The 15,076-nt window shown below is 38.8% G+C and overlaps 2 non-coding genes across 2 annotated transcripts; one reads left to right on the top strand and one right to left on the bottom strand.

Moving 5' to 3' along the window:
- Positions 1–2,255: 2,255 nt before the first annotated feature.
- On the bottom strand, positions 2,256–2,361 carry LOC145609927 (small nucleolar RNA R71). Its single transcript, XR_014106193.1, has one exon. It is a non-coding gene; the product is annotated as a small nucleolar RNA R71 (small nucleolar RNA).
- Positions 2,362–14,725: 12,364 nt separating this feature from the next.
- LOC145609913 (small nucleolar RNA R71) lies at positions 14,726–14,832 on the top strand. The gene has a single exon (XR_014106181.1). It is a non-coding gene; the product is annotated as a small nucleolar RNA R71 (small nucleolar RNA).
- The last annotated feature ends 244 nt before the right edge of the window (positions 14,833–15,076 follow it).

Here is a 15,076-nt window from a genome sequence, read left to right as displayed (position 1 = left end):
ACTCATTTGATCTCTTTTTGGATGGATTTCATTTCATTTTATAACTCTTTTCTTTAGTTTTCTTTAGTTTTACTCTTGATTTCTTCATTTTGTGCTTTTCATAGTTAGTTTCTTTATTTTGTGCATTTTCTAGTTTATTTGTTGTTTTTCCCTTTTATTTGCTTTTTCTCTTTTATTTGTAGGTTATGATCGATTGTCCAAGGATTTCCGAGCTTCCTTTCAATGGATATCATCGTTTTTGATGCCTTATGCTAGTGCAAAGAGCTCCAAGTCAAGAGGGACCCGAAGAGTAAGCTTCAAGACCTTGTGTGTGCACCTTTCATGACTTGTGTTCACCAAAAATACCAAGAAAAGTTGCTGCCTACTTCGTTCCCCATCACCATCAGCAATGGTGTGTGCACCAGATGAGCTAGGACGAAGAAGGAAGGAAGTTCACCCAAGCAGGTGCGGGCGCACACGAGGGATGTGCGGCCACACAGGTGGCGCGTGCGGGCGCACCTAGCTGGGTACATTTTGTGCGCGCCTTTCTATCTCCACGAGCGGCCGCACCGGCGTGGGTCTATTTTTCGACGTCATAACCGACCTCTCCTTTGTATATATAGTTATTTCCTTCTATTTTTGGCTAAGTTTTAGATTAGATTTCATTTGCTTAGTTTTTGATTAGAATTTTAGAGAGAGAAACTCAAGATTGAAGAGAGAGAAACTCATGGTTTTTGGTTGATTGTTCAAGAACTCTCCATTGTAATTGATTTTTTGATCAAGTTTGTAAGGATCTTTCATCTTTGATTTCAATATAAGTTTGTTTTTAGTTGATCTCATTTGTTTTTCATATGATTGTTGATTGTTTGATGTTTGATTGAAGTTTAATTGAACTTTAATTGATTTTTGATTTGATCTTTTGATTTCTAATATGTTGATGATGAAATTGATGATTAGTGTAGTTTTGATCTTAATTTCAATGGCTAGTGAGTAGTTTACTTGCTAGGGTAATGGTGAAGCATGTATGAGTGATGGATTAGAGTAATTTGGGGATAATTAATGGAGTTGATGATGTGATTAAACTTGGTTGATGATTCATGTGCATGTGTGTAATTGATTGAAGCTTGGCCATCTTTGATTATTGAACTAGATTGCATTGTAAGCTCGCTTTGATACGGACCATTGATTAGTGATTTGCAATTTCTCGATTGAGGTATCTTGTGATGTTTCCTAGTTAGTGTTTAGCGTAGTTGGCGCTAGTTAGACCTCTAGGAGAATAACTTGGTATGATCTTTTGGATGCATATTTGATCTTCCCTCATATCAATTGACTTAGTTAGTTTGACCTCCCCAATTACCCTTCTCTATTGCAATTGCATGTGGATCCATTCCCTAGTGTCTATTACATTTGATTTTATACAAGTTCATTTGCATTGATTAGCTTTAGCCTTAGTTCTTACCATAAACCCCGCTCTTGACTTCGGAGTAGCTTAACATTAGACAATAGACATTCAATTTCCATTCCTTTGGGTTCGACCTCGACTTACTACTATACTCCTATAGGGGTTTGTTGAGTTATAAATATTGTTTGATTGGGTGGGGAGGTGGCCCAACGACCTACCGTTTCTTCTCCCATCAAAATGGCGCTGTTGCCGGGGAATGGTGTCTTGATTGTGTATTGTTGTTGAGTCTATTCCACTTTATTTGCAAAATACAAAAAGATTTTACTCTTTAGGCTACACTTGTAGCTGTGCTACTAATATTTTCTTTGAGTTTTGCATGCATAGATCCCGAGATCGTTCAATTGTTCCCTTTGATTCGGAAATTGAGAGAACTCTCTCAAGAAGGAGAGTAGCTAACAAGTCATTGGATTATAGTTCTTCAAGCGAAGAAGAGATTGAAGAAGAGCAAGTCATGGGAGAAAATCTGAGAGTTGCCTTGAAGGAACTAGGAGTGCCCGGTGCATATAGGTTTGAGAGCGGCATAGCTCCACCTACAACACCGACAAACGACTTTGAAATTCGGCCGACCATGATCACCTTAATTGAGAGGAGACAATATAGTGGGGCTAAGAATCAGAGCCCATTGAACCATCTTAAAGAGTTTGAAAAATATTGCAACACCATCAAAGTCAATGGAGTTTCTCAAGAGTTTATCCGCCTCAAGTTTATCCGGCTCAAGTTGTTCCCCTTCTCTCTCATAGGAAGATCTTGAGAACATGGGATGATGTCACAAAAGCATTCTTTTCCCGTTTCTACCCTCAAAAGAAGACGGCGGAGGCAAGAGCTTTAATTCAAGGGTTCAAGCAAAAGCCAAATGAAAGCCTCTATGAAGCATGGGAAAGATTTAAGGAGTATCAAAGAGAATGTCCTCACCACGGAATCCCAACATACTAAGTGATCCAAATCTTCTATGGTGGTTTGAGTCCCCAAGGCAAGTCATGCCTTGATGGAGGGGCCGGTGGTCCTGTCATGAACAAGACCGAAGAAAAAGTGGTGAACATTATTGAGGATGTGGTGACCTATTATAGAGATTGGCAAGATGGGGAGAGAGACTTTTCAAGCAAGCAATCTTCATTGTATTCGGTGGACCATCTAAATGCGATCAACAATCTTTCCTCTCAAATGACAAACTTGGGAAAGGAGGTGACCGCAATCAAAGCCAAGTTGGAGAGTGTTTCTTCCTCTTCTCAAGCTTTGAATCTTCCCCCCCAATTTAAGGGGAGAGGTACTTCTTCTAACTCTCAACCCCCTCCCACTTCACAAAATATGCCTATGGGTTGTTTGTTTTGTGATGCATGTGGATCATATGATCATGACTCTAGCAATTGTAATAATGAATGTGTTGATGAGTTTGATAACACTAAGTGTGAGCATGTGAATTATGTGTCAAACAATAGTGTTCAAAGGTTTGATAATCAAATAAGAGGTCAATGGAATAGGAATTACCAAAACCAAGGCAATTTTGACAACTATAATCATGGTGGTGGTTATAGAAACCAAGGGAACCAAGGTTCTCGTGGTAGCCATAATAACCAAGGTTTTAGTGGCCATAATCAAAGCCAAAATTATGGTAATCAAAACCAAGGTTATGGAAATCATAACCAAGGTAGTGGTAACCATAATCAAGGTTATGGTAAAAATCAAAATAGGGGTACTTGGAACAATCAAGGAAGGGGCAATTTTCAAAATAATGCTCAAAGAGGTCCCCCACCCGGATTTGTTCCAAAGACTCAAGGTGAAAATTCCTATTCACAACCTTTTTCACCTAGAACTAATTTGGAAGAATTGATTGACAATCAAACTAAGATCATTAACACCTACATGGCGGTTAGTGATAAGAAGTTTAATGAGATGATGACTCACAATAAGATGCTTGAGACTCAAATAACCCAACTAGTAAACACTCTCAAGGATTATGCTAGTCCTTCTTCTTTACCTTCTCAAGGTGTTGAACCGAAGAAACCCGTGTATTCTATTACCAGTAGTTGTGGAAGTGACCTTAGTGGGGGAGTTTCTTGTTAAATGGAGGAAGGAGATGAGAGGAGTGCTTTGGAGAATGAAGTTGAGAGGGTTGAGTCTAAGGAAGTCTATTGTGAGGATGAGGAAAAAGAAGAGAATGTTGTTAGAAAGATTTGTGAGGAGGAGAGATTTCCCGATATACCTTACCCCCAAAAATTCTTAAGGTTTAAAATGGATGAGCAATTTGGGAAGTTCCTTGAAGTTCTTAAGGAAGTTCATGTTTCCACACCCTCTACCGAGCCAATTCCCGAAATGCCTAGGTACTCTAAGTTTCTTAGGGAGATTCTAGAGGAGAAGGAAGAATGTAATGAGGGCAATTCGGTGGAAGGAGGGAAATGTTTTAGTGTTCTTATCCATGGTGAGCTTCCGGAGAAAATGGAGGATCTAGGAAACTTTTCAATTCCTTGCAAGATCAAGAAAATGATGTTTGAGAATGCTCTATGTGATCTAGAAGCTAGTGTGAGTATCATGCCTTATTCGGTTTTCAAAAGACTTGATTTAGGTGAGCTTCTACCATCCAATATGACACTTCAATTGGCCGATCAATCTATCAAGATTCCTAAGGGTAGAGTTGATGATGTCCCGCTTAAGATTGGAGAGTTTGTTTTTCCCGTAGATTTTGTGGTTTTGGAAATTGAGGAAGATGAACATATTCCTATCATCTTAGGGAGACCTTTCTTAGCTACCTCGGGAGCTTTGATAGATGTGAAAGGAGGCCGCATTACTTTGAGATGTGGTAAGCAAGAGGAGAGTTTTAAGTTGAAACCAATGCATGAGTCTCTATCTGTAGGGAATATTTCAAGCATTATGATCCCAAACTTGAACCCCACTGTGATCATACACTAAAGTACGGTGGCGTTCCAAAGGGAAAGAAAAGAGAGCAAAAGAGTCGCCAACAAGTTTTAGGAACTTGTAAACCCAAAAGACAATCCAAAAGGACCATCAACTCCATAAGGTCTTGAACCAAACAGGGTCCGGGGATGAGGGTACGAATCCAATCTACAAAAGAAAGGACCCGCCCTATAAAATAGGCCTTTACTTTGTTCTGCTCGTATTCTTGCGCGCTTTTCGAATAACATACAAACATTATATTGAACCTACCCTGTTTAATCTATGTTGGTTGAATATTAATGCACAAATAAAACTATTATTGGCGATCACTTGAGTTAAAATCACATTAGCCTAAACCAAATTATTAATTATCTTATTAAGCGTGATTTCAAGTACAAATTCCCTTTAACAATCATAAAAGGTGTGATCAAGCAATAACAATAAAATAAATCAAGCAACATAATAATAAACAATAAATAATAATAATCATAATATAATGATAATCATGATAAGGCATAATAAAGCTTAAATATAATAGCAAGATCCTAGGCATGATACTAACAAGATTAATAACAAATCCTAGCATGTCACTAAACAATAAAGATGAAAGCTTTAAACCTAACATGGTACTAACATGATAACATGACATTAGAAAAGAGTAAATGCACCCTAAACATGATACTAGAAAGCATAAAATAACATCATAACATGATACTAGGAAGCAATAAAAACATCCTAACATGATACTAGGAATTAAACATTAATAAACATGCTTTCTACATTGAAAGAGAGTAATAAGATTACGTACTTTGAAGCCTCGTACCTCTTTCTAATAACAAAATACACAAGTTAGTAAACTTCAATGAAAATAATAAGAATTATTAAAGAATTAAATTGAAATCAAATTAAATAAAGTTTTGACTAGTTTTGGACCAAACCCTCAGAACTTATCAAATCTTGCACGTCTAGGGCGAAGGCAACTTCGAACTTGGCTAAGAGATTCTAAATCTTGTGAATGCGGAATTGTGTATTTGAAAGGTTGGTTTAGAAAGAGAGAGAGAGAAAGAATTAAGCTATATTGCTTAGAGAGAGAATAGAGAGAATTGAGGATGAGAGTTGATAGTTAATGATGAGAGTTGATGATTCTGAAAACAGGGATTCGGACTCTATTTATAAGGAAAATAGTCCGGAAAAACATAGAATTTGATAAGGAATAAAACTACACGATGTAGCCAGGAATCGACTCTGTCGCGCGGCGACAGACTTGTCGTTTGGCGACAGCCTGTATTAGCGCGTTTTCTACACGCGGAATCCGATCTTTAATCAACTTGATCTACGGAATCCGTACAGAAGATAAAATACGTATTTTTAAGATAATAAAATAATATTATAATATTTTACTCCAAATAAAAGTCTTTTTTAAACTAATTAATTATTAAATCTAATAATATTAGAATTAAAAAGAATCTTCTAGAAACTTCTAGGAAATTATAATTAATCCTAATAATTTTAGGAATAATAATTAACATTGGGCCCTCCTCTAGATCATTGGGCCGTATTTAAATAATTAACCGGGCCCAGTTTAGTATTTTGGCCATAACTTCCTCAATATTCATCGGAATTGGGCTTATAATATATCGTTGGAAAGGTCTTTTCGAGCCCCATCCAATTACACTATTATTGGACCTTAATTATGGACCAAACTAAACTGGTTTGGCTATTTTCAAATATATAGAGTTATTTTCAAAAACAGAGAGAAGAGAATTCTAATTAAAACTAAACCGCAACACTCGACTTTCAACCACTTTCACCTAATTCGATAATGGTTCGACATGAAAGGCATTCATCACTGGGTTTGGTTTTGGGGAGACACAAGTGGGTGTCTACACTATCTTTTGTGCAAGATATGGCATGTGCTAGTTTTTCTCGTTCTATTGACAATGTATGCATGATTGATTCTTCTACTAACAATGCTCTTGAGAATTTTGATGACGTTTTTGCAAGTTTTGATAGGGTGAAGGTTAGTGAAGAAAAAATTATGATTCCCAAGCCAAAGGATGAGGAGGAAGTTGAGATTCCAAGTTGGTTTGAGCTTATTTCTCACGATGAAGAGAAAGTTTCTATGGTTGTGGATGTTGAAGTTCCATCTACATCGAACAAAGAGCTGAAGAAGAAGGCTCGTGATTTAAAGAAGTTGAGAAAAAGAAAGAAGTTGAGAAAGGAAAAATGTGAATTTGAGAAGAATTCCATGGAGATTTCATTAAGCAACAATGAGAGGTTGTTTAAGAATGAAGAGGATTTTTCTCTTTCTACTACCTTGAAGAAGGTGGTGTTCTTTGACCCTCCATGATTTGGAGGAAGGGTCGAGCTTAGGACCTTAAGCAAGAGCTTCCCGGGAGGCAACCTGGAGATTCTAACCTTTCTTTTTGATTTTTGATTCTTCTTTTTTTTTTTTTGAGGAAGATTTTTGATTCTTCTTGTTTTTGTTTCATTTATTACCTTTTCTTTTCTTTCACTTTTCTACTTGTTTGGATTTTTAGGATGAACTTTTCGGGATTGGACTTCTTCAAGATAGCGTGATGAATGGAAGGTGTTTGCGGCACATATCATGGTTGTATTCGATTCCGATCGAAATTTGAGGTAAAAGGGGTAAGAATTTTAAAGAGGTAAGATAGGAAATTCAGGTTTTAAAAGTTGGAGGAAGTTGATGCCTAGTGAGTTCTTGTGGTGAGTACATGAATCTTTAACTTTGAGCTCATTAAAAATGTTTTTAGCTACTGCCTATGTTGTTGCTCATCACCATCATGATTCATGTGCACACCTAAGTGGTCAGTAAGCATCAAAGAAAGAAAAAAAAAAGAAGAAAGAGGGGCGCAGCATAGGTGCGGGCGCACACGCACCTGGTGCGGCCGCACACCCCTGCTGTCATGCCTCCTTTATTTCCTTTCTCCTTCTTCTTTCTTTCATTTCCCTCATTCCATCTCTCATTCTCACGCACTCCCCTTCTCAAACCCTCCCTTGTGCGCACTTTACCCTCACCATTCACCATCAAATTCTTCATCAAATATTCATAAAAATCTCTCCATTTTCATCTAATTTCACTCAACAACCTTCCTACTCATCAAATTCCACACATTTTGACCCAAATAAACCCTCATTCTCTCTCCTCCATTGTTGGGTGTAATTTGGGGCTTTTGTGTGTGCTTGCAATTGGAGGCTCTAACTTGGTCAATCTTGATTCTTGTATGGTATAATCACTTTTCCTTACTTTAATTTTGTTAATTATATCATAATTTTGCTAGATTGAATTTTTTGTATGAGCATGAATAGTAGTAGTATGGATTTTGTGATTTTTGATGATTGATTTTGATTTTGGATGTGAATTTGTGATGTTTGATGATTGAAATTGCATAACATTGTGTTGTTTGTTGGTTTTGTAGCTATTGTCATCATTGTTGGTTGATAATTTTTGAGATTGAATTCTGGAAATTGGGTAGTAAGTTGTTGAAATTGGTATTGGTTATTTGGTTGTTCTTTGGATTGTTGAAAGAGGTTGTTCTTGGATAATTGGTGTATTTGGTTTGATTGGAATTGATTTTGGTGGAAGAAAGTGTGAGTTGTGAATTGGAAATTTTGGTAGTAAGGTGTGACTCTTGGTGTGGTGTTCTTTGGATTATTTGAATTGTTCTTGGATTGTTTGTTTGGTGATTTTCCCTAGCCTCAAAAATGTCTAAACTTCTCAAGAAATTCACCAAAAAGCGAAAAACCGATGTTTCCATCGAGGAAGCCCGCCCAAGAACATCTTCCCGGCCTAGCACTTCTTCTAGGCCAAGCACATCTTCAAACCCCTCCTCTCAAACACGATCACCTACCCCTCTTCCTAAAAAGAAAAACCTCACCACAGATCAAAGAACCATTTACCAACAACTAAAGGAAGAAAGAACCCTAAAGCCGACCCGCCACTATCTCCAACGTGATATGACTAGTTTGGGGATAGATGAGGATGTGAGGTCTTAGCTATTGAACTTGAGAATGGGGTCTTTCATCAACACTGCCTACCGCACCTACAAGGAGCCAACATTGGAGCTTTTGGCTACCTTGGAGCTTGTGCCCATGGGAGGGCAATACCGGGTGCATTTCAAAATTTTCAACCATCCTTTTGATCATTCATTGGAAGAATTTAATGCAGCATTGGATTTTGACCCCCATGGGGATATTTTGAATGTGGAGCCGTATATCTTCCCAGAGTATGAACACAACTCTTGGTGGGAGGATATTTCGGGTGGTAATGAATTCATCACCAACAAAGCCAAGATCTCATCGGTGTACCAACCTTATCTTCGGGTAGTACAACGCCTTTTGGGGTACGTTGTGTTCCCCAAGCAAGAGTTGGGGAAGACGAGCAAGCTAGAGCTCAAGGTGCATTGGTTGTCCACCCGCCCGGAGTATCGAGGCTGATTGAACTTGGGGTACATCTTTGCCCAGTATTGTGTTGATCTTAGGGGCCGGAGCACGGGAGAAATACCATGCGGGGGCATGGTAACAAGGCTTTTGACTCGCCTCCGCCTTGACCACTATCTACCCTTTTGCAAGGAGGTTGGCGATAACACCACCCAATATCTTGACTTGAGACAATTGGGGCAAATTCAATTCATCTCCAAGAACTATGAAGATGGGAGATATGAGTAGTTAAGGAACAACGAGCATTGGTGGTTCTTGCCTAACCCCGGGTTGACTTCTTTGGGCCGGATCAACACCGAGAACATTTGGCATGTCCCTATGTCCTTTCGGCGCCCCAACTTTGACTCCGATGAGGATGATGAGGAGTTCCAAAGAGTCCAACAACAACGACAACAACAACGTCAACAACAACAACAAATTCCACAACAACAAGTTCCTCAAGAACAAGAACAACAAGGGCAACATGCTTATGAGAATGCCGACATGAGGGCTCTTATTTTTCTCTTTATTTTTCTTTGGTTGCATAGAATAGGATTAGTTTAGGGGAAGTTGAATGGTTCGAGGATGAATGCTTGTTAACACGTAATGTGTTTGGGATCGATGACGATGATGTCTATCGATCACTTGTTTGTCGATTGGGATTCTTATGTGTTTAACTTGCTTTCTAGTCCATTTCTTTATATTTCTCCTATTTTCCTTTCTCTATGTCTCCATTTCCTTTCTTTTATTTTCCTTTTCTTTTATTTTCTTTTATTTTTCTTTTCTTATTTGTGGTATGATTTTGAGGCTTATTTTTCATTTTTATTTTGAATTGGACTTTATACATTAGACTTTGTCCTAAATCATGCAAAAGACAAAGTCGAATTTGATGCAAAAAGGTAGGTAGTAGTCATCGAATTTGCAATCTGCTCATTTGCTCACTAAGAGCCCTCATGTCGGCATTCTCATAAGCATGTTGCCCTTGTTGTTCTTGAGGAACTTGTTGTTGTGGAATTTGTTTTTGTTGTTGACGTTGTTGTTGTCGTCGTTGTTGTTGTTGTTGTTGGACTCTTTGGAACTCCTCATCATTCTCATCGGAGTCACAGTTGGGGCGCCGAAAGGACCTAGGGACATGCCAAATGTTCTCGGCGTTGATCCGGCCCAAAGAAGTCAACCCGGGGTTAGGAAAGAAGTACCAATGCTCGTTGTTCCTTAACCACTCATATCTCCCATCTTCATAGTTCTTGGAGATGAATTGAATTTGCCCCAATTGTCTTAAGTCAAGATATTGGGTAGTGTTATCTTCATAGTTCTTGGCGAGTCAAAAGCCTTGTTACCATGCCCCCGCATGGTATCTCTCCCGTGCTTCGGCCCCTTAGATTAACACAATATTGGGCAAAGATGTACCCCAAGTTCAATCGGCTTGGACAGAATTGTGTAGGATAGGACTAGAGATAGGACATAATCGGGTAAGACGATACTCCGGGCGGGTGGACAACCAAAGCACCTTGAGCTCTAGCTTGCTCGTCTTCCCTAACTCTTGCTTGGGGAACACAACGTACCCCAAAAGGCGGTATACTACCCGAAGACAAGGTTGGTACACCGATGAGATCTTGGCTTTGTTGGTGATGAATTCATTACCACCCGAAATATCCTCCCACCAAGAGTTGTGATCATACTCCGGGAAGATATACGGCTCCACATTCAAAATATCCCCATGGGGGTCAAAATCCAACGCCGTATTAAATTCTTCCAATGAATGATCAAAAGGATGGTTGAAAATTTGGAAACGCACCCGGTATTGCCCTCCCATGGGCACAAGCTCCAAGGTAGCCAAGAACTCCAATGTTGGCTCCTTGTAGGTGCGGTAGGAAGAGTTGATGAAAGACCCCATTTTCAAGTTCAAGAGCAAAGACCTCACATCCTCATCTATCCCCAAACTAGTCATATCACGTTGGAGGTAGTGGCGGGTCGGCTTTAGGGTTCTTTCTTCCTTTAGTTGTTTGTAAATGGTTCTTTGATCGGCAGTGAGGTTTTTCTTTTTAGGAAAAGGGGTAGGTGATCGTGTTTGAGAGGAGGGGTTTGAAGATGTGCTTGGCCTAGAAGAAGTGCTAGGCCGGGAAGATGTACTTGGGCGAGGTTCCTCGATGGAAACATCGGTTTTTCTCTTTTTGGTGAATTTCTTGAGAAGTTTAGACATTTTTGAGGCTAGGGAAAATCACCAAACAGACAATCCAAGAAAAATTCCAATAATCCAAAGAACACCACACCAAGAGTCACACCTTACAACCAAAATTTTCAATTCACAACTCACACTTTCTTCCACCAAAATCAATTCCAATCAAACCAGATACACCAATTATCCAAGAACAACCTCTTTCAACAATCGAAAGAACAACCAATTAACCAATACCAATTTCAACAACTTACTACACAATTTCCAAAATTCAATCTCAAAAATTATCAACCAACAATGATGACAATAGGTACAAAACCAACAAACAACACAATATTATGCAATTACAATCATCAAACATCACAAATTCACATCCAAAATCAAAATCAATCATCAAAAATCACAAAACCCATACTACTACTATTCATGCTCATACAAAAAAAAATTCAATCTAGCAAAATTATGATATAATTAACAAAATTAAAGCAAGGAAAAGTGATTGTACCAAACAAGAAGCAAGATTGACCAAGTTAGAGCCTCCAATTGCAAGCACACACAAAAGCCCCAATTTACACCCAACAATGGAGGAGAGAGAATGAGGGTTTATTTTGGTCAAAATGTGTGGAATTTGATGAGTAGGAAGGTTTGTGAGTGATTTTTAATGAAAATGGAGTGATTGTTATGAAGAATTTTTGAAAAATTTGATGGTGAATGGTGAGGGTAAGGTGCGCACAAAGGAGGGTTTCAGAAGGGGAGTGCGTGAGATAGAGAATGAGGAATGAGGGAAATGAAAGAAAGAAGAAGGAGAAAGGAAATAAAGGGAGGCACGGCCACAGGAGTGCGGCCGCACCTGATGGGTGTGCGCCCGCACACGCTATGTGTGCGCCCGCACACTGCTGTGCTTCCTCTTCCTCTTATTTTTTATTTTTATTTTTTTTCTCTTTGATGCTTACTGATCACTTGGGTGCGCACATGAATCATGATGGTGATGAGCAACAACATAGGCAGTAGCTAAAAACATTTTTAGTGAGCTCAAAGTTAAAGATTTATGTACTCATCACAAGAACTAACTAGGCATCAACTTCCTCCAACTTTCAAAACATAAATTTCCTAACTTACCTCCCTAAAATTTTTACCCCTTTTACCTCAAATATTGATCGGAATTGAACAAAACCGTGATAAGTGCCGCAAACACCTTCCATTCATCATGCTATCTTGAAGAAATCCAATCCCGCAAAGTTCATCCTAAAAATCCAAACAAGTAGAAAAGTGAAAGAAAAGAAAAGGTAATAAAAGAAAGAAAAACAAGAAGAATAAAAAAATCAAAAGGAAAGGTTAGAATTTCCGGGTTGCCTCCCGGGAAGCGCTTGCTTAAGGTCCTAAGCTCGACCCTTCCTCCAAATCATGGAGGGTCAAAGAACACTACCTTCTTCAAGGTAGTAGTAAAGAGCAAAATCCTCTTCATTCTTAAGAAACCTCTCATTGTTGCTTGATGAAATCTCCATGGAATTCTTCTCAAATTCACATTTTTCTTTTCTCAACTTCTTTCTTTTTCTCAACTTCTTTGAATCTCGAGCCTTCTTCTTCGGCTTTTTGTTCAATGTAGATGGAACTTCAACATCCACAACCATAGAAACTTTCTCTTCTTCTTGAGAACTAAACTCAAACCAACTTGGAATCTCAACTTCCTCCTCATCCTTTGGCTTGGGAATCACAATTTCTTCTTCACTAACCTTCATGCTATCAAAACTTGCAAAAACATCATCAAAATTCTCAAGAGCATTGTTAGTAGAAGAATCAATCATGCATACATTGTCAATAGAACGAGAAAAACTAGCACATGTTATATCTTGCACAAAAGATAGAGACTCATGCATTGGTTTCAACTTAAAACTCTCCTCTTGCTTACCATATCTCAAAGTAATGCGGCCTCCTTTCACATCTATCAAAGCTCTCGAGGTAGCTAAGAAAGGTCTCCCTAAGATGATAGGAATATGTTCATCTTTCTCAATCTCCAAAACCACAAAATCTACGGGAAAAACAAACTCTCCAATCTTAAGGGGGACATCATTAACTCTCCCCTTAGGAATCTTGATAGATCGATCGGCCAATTGAAGGGTTATATTGGATGGTAGAAGCTCACCTAAGTCAAGTCTTTTGAAAACCGAATAAGGCATGATACTCACACTAGCTCCTAGATCACATAGAGCATTCTCAAACATCATTCTCTTGATCTTTCAAGGAATTGAAAAGTTTCCCGGATCCTCCATTTTCTCCGGAAGCTCACCATGGATAAGAGCACTAAAACATTTCCCTCCTTCCACCGAATTGCCCTCATTACATTCCTCCTTCTCCTCTAGAATCTCCCTAAGAAACTTGGAGTACCTAGGCATTTTGGGAATTGGCTCGGTAGAGGGTGTGGAAACATTAACTTTCTAAAGAACTTCAATGAACTTCCCAAATTGCTCATCCATTTTAAACCTTAAGAATTTTTGGGGGTAAGGTAGATCGGGAAATATCTCCTCCTCACAAATCTTTCCAACAACATTCTCTTCTTTTTCCTCATCCTCACAATAGACTTCCTTGGACTCAACCCTCTCAACTTCATTCTCCAAAGCACTCCCCTCATCTTCTCCCTCCATTGAACAAGAAACTCCCTCACTAAGGTCACTTCCACAACTAGTGGTAATAGAATACACGGGTTTCTTTGGTTCAACACCTTGGGAAGGTAAAGAAGAAGGACTAGCATAATCTTTGAGAGTGTTTACTAGTTGGGTTATTTGAGTCTCAAGAATCTTATTGTGAGTCATCATCTCATTGAACTTCTTATCACTAACCGCCATGTAGGTGTTAATGATCTTAGTTTGATTGTCAATCAATTCTTCCAAATTAGTCCTAGGTGAAGAAGGTTGTGAATAGGAATTTTCACCTTGAGTGTTTGGAACAAATCCGGGTGGGGGACCTCTTTGAGCATTATTTTGAAAATTGCCCCTTCCTTGATTGTTTCAAGTACCCCTATTTTGATTTTGACCATAACCTTGATTATGGTTACAACTAATTGGTTATGATTTCCATAACCTTGGTTTTGATTACCATAATTTTGGCTTTGATTTTGGCCACTATAACCTTGGTTATTATGGCTACCACGAGAACCTTGGTTCCCTTGGTTTCTATAACCACCACCATGATTATAGTTGTCAAAATTGCCTTGGTTTTGGTAATTCCTATTCCATTGACCTCTTTGATTATCAAACCTTTGAACATTGTTGTTTGACACATAATTCACATGCTCACACTCATTGTTATCAAACTCATCAACACATTTATTATTACAATTGCTAGAGTCATGATCATATGATCCACATGCATCACAAAACAAACAACCCATAGGTATATTATGTGAAGTGGGAGGGGTTTGAGAATTAGAAGAAGTACCTCTCCCCTTAAATTGGGAGGGAAGATTCGAAGCTTGAGAAGAGGAAGAAACACTCTCCAGCTTGGCTTTGATTGCGGTCACCTCCTTTCCCAAGTTTGTCATTTGAGAGGAAAGATTGTTGATCGCATTTAGATGGTCCACCGAATACAATGAAGATTACTTGCTTGAAGATTCTCTCTCCCCATCTTGCCAATCTCTATAATAGGTAACCACATCCTTAATAATGTCCACCACTTTTTCTTCGGTCTTGTTCATGACAAGACCACCGGCCCCTCCATCAAGGCATGACTTGCCTTGGGGACTCAAACCACCATAGAAGATTTGGATCACTTGGTATGTTGGGATTCCGTGGTGAGGACATTCTCTTTGATACTCCTTAAATCTCTCCCATGCTTCATAGAGACTTTCATTTGGCTTTTGCTTGAACCCTTGAATTAAAGCTCTTACTTCCGCCGTCTTCTTTTGAGGGTAGAAACGGGACAAGAAAGCTTTTGTGACATCATCCCATGTTCTCAAGGAATTGGGCTTCACTTCTTTGTCTAGCCATTCCAAAGATCTTCCTATGAGAGAGAAGGGGAACAACTTGAGGCAGATAAACTCTTGAAAAACTCCATTGACTTTGATAGTGTTGCAATATTTTTCAAACTCTTTAAGATGGTTCAATGGGCTCTCACTCTTAGCCCCACTATATTGT

Source organism: Chenopodium album, chromosome 23, assembly GCF_948465745.1.
Source record: "Chenopodium album chromosome 23, dcCheAlbu1.1, whole genome shotgun sequence".
NCBI lineage: Eukaryota > Viridiplantae > Streptophyta > Magnoliopsida > Caryophyllales > Amaranthaceae > Chenopodium > Chenopodium album.
Note: the sequence above shows the minus strand (reverse complement) of the source record. Positions and strands in the feature narration are given on the sequence as shown.